This window comes from Etheostoma spectabile, chromosome 4 (assembly GCF_008692095.1).
Source record: "Etheostoma spectabile isolate EspeVRDwgs_2016 chromosome 4, UIUC_Espe_1.0, whole genome shotgun sequence".
NCBI classification, from domain to species: domain Eukaryota; kingdom Metazoa; phylum Chordata; class Actinopteri; order Perciformes; family Percidae; genus Etheostoma; species Etheostoma spectabile.
The window spans coordinates 34,794,957-34,797,112 of NC_045736.1; the positions used below are offsets into that span (position 1 = coordinate 34,794,957).

The window sequence follows — 2,156 nt, forward strand, 5'->3', positions numbered from 1 at the left end:
GTCTCCCAGCAGTTTAAATCTTTAGGAGCATTACTAAAGGCTGGTCATTTATATCCTCAGATATCCCTTACAGTGCTGCTGAAGGCAAGGGCTATGCTAATGCCAAAGGGAGTAGTTAAATCTTTAAATTACACACACCATTGCTAACCAGAGTAGTTGAATCTTTAGATTGTTGAACTAACATGAATCTTGTTTCTGCCCTCCTCCAGTTTGGCTCAACTCTATACAAGTCAGTAAGATGGGAACCAATGACGACAACTATCATAAAGATGACAACCTACACACATCATTTAGGGGCACCCAGAATTGAACTGGGGACCTCTTGAACTGCAGTCAAATGCTCTACCACTGAGCTATACCCCCACACAATATGTATGGAATATGCTTATTGTGCAGCAAAACAATGGCTGGTCCTCCATGGTGTGTCAACAATACAGTCTGTACCCACATCCCAATAAAGGTTTTCATGAACTTTTCAAGTATCCAAAACTCATCTATTGTATGAAAGGCAGTTAAAAGAAAGACACATCTGAATTAATGTCAATTACAACTGATGTCAACTCTAAGGGCAGAAATATGGTCCACACAAGAATCCTGCATAGCTCAAAGTGTCCATGTACGCGTACTTATGTGGACCATGTTTCTGCCCTAGTTAGATTTTGCTCACCTGCGCAACTCCATACCAGTATTTATTAATTGAAATCCTAAGAGAATTTACTGAGGAAATTTTACACATAGTGAAGGTCTAGACCACACCTGTAATTGACAGAACCCAACAATTCCCAAAAGACCATGGATTTGTTGTGACAGATATTAGGAAAAACTTGTTTTAATGGGCATAATCCTAGCAGGCGTAGCAGGGCGTCCAGCAGGACCACGGCAGTAGCTGCTTCCACTATTCAGGTGCCACCACAATCCAAGAAAATCTTAAAAGGGAGAAAGCACAAGGACTCGGGAAAGAAAATATGCAGTGACATGCATTCAAGTGTCACGATTACATACAGATGGAGAGACAGAGAGGAGCTCAGTGTGACATAGGAAGTCTCCCAGCAGTTTAAATCTTTAGGAGCATGACTAAAGGCTGGTCATTTATGTTAACTCAGAGATCCCTTACAGTGCTGCTGAAGGCAAGGGCAATGCTAATGCCAAAGGACTAGATACATCTTTAAATTGCACACACACATGCTAACCAGAGTAGTTGAATCTTTAGATTGTTGAACTAACATAACCTTGTTTCTCTGCCCTCTCCAGTTTGGCTCAACTCTATACAAGTCGTAAGATGGGAATCAATGACAACAACTACATAAAGATGACAGCCCAGACACATCATATAGGGGGCACCCAGATTTGAACTGGGACCTCTTGATCTGCAGTCAAATGCTCTACCACTGAGCTATACCCCCACATGACACATATGGAATATGCTTATTGTGCAGATAAACAATGGCTGGTCCTCCACGGTGTGGTCAGCACAAGGACTCCACTATAGAAGCTACGTTAGTTACATGCATTCATGGAACATGAGCACACACAGATGGAGAGAGGGAGAGTAGGAGAGAGAAGCTTAAGTGACATAGGAAGTCCCCTGACAGTCTAAACCTTTGGCAGCTCAACTAAAGGCTGGTCATTTATGGTTATGGACGTATTAGCGTTATCCAAACATGGTCAATAGAAGTATCATGTATTGCTTAAAACATCTACCTTCCTTATCATGCTTCTGGATCATGCTTCTGCCCTGATCCTGTTTTGCTCGCCCATGCAAACTCTATACAACTTACTAAGACCTCAATGCTGGAAGGTGGGAATCAAAGATAATCACTACTGTAAAAGTTACTGCCTTCACATTGAATCTGTGCAGATATTAGGAAACAGTTGTTTTTAACAGGCAGAATCCTAGCAGGCATAGCAGGGCGTCCAGCAGGACCACGGCAGCAGGCTCTTCCACTAGTCAGGTGCCACCACAATCCAAGAAAATATTAAAGGGGAGAAGCACAAGGACTTTGGGAAAGAAAATATGCTAGTGACATGCATTCAAGTGTCACAATTACATACAGATGGAGACAGAGAGGAGCTCAGTGTGACATAGAAGTCTCCCGCAGTTTAAATCTTTAGGAGCATTACTAAAGGCTGGTCATTTATGTTAACTCAGATCCCTT

At 42.3% G+C, this 2,156-nt stretch overlaps 2 non-coding genes across 2 annotated transcripts; both read right to left on the minus strand.

Moving 5' to 3' along the window:
• Positions 1 to 291: 291 nt before the first annotated feature.
• On the minus strand, positions 292 to 363 carry trnac-gca (transfer RNA cysteine (anticodon GCA)). The gene has a single exon. It is a non-coding gene; the product is annotated as a tRNA-Cys (tRNA).
• A 969-nt stretch (positions 364 to 1,332) lies between these two features.
• trnac-gca (transfer RNA cysteine (anticodon GCA)) lies at positions 1,333 to 1,403 on the minus strand. Its single transcript has one exon. It is a non-coding gene; the product is annotated as a tRNA-Cys (tRNA).
• Between the last annotated feature and the right edge of the window lie 753 nt (positions 1,404 to 2,156).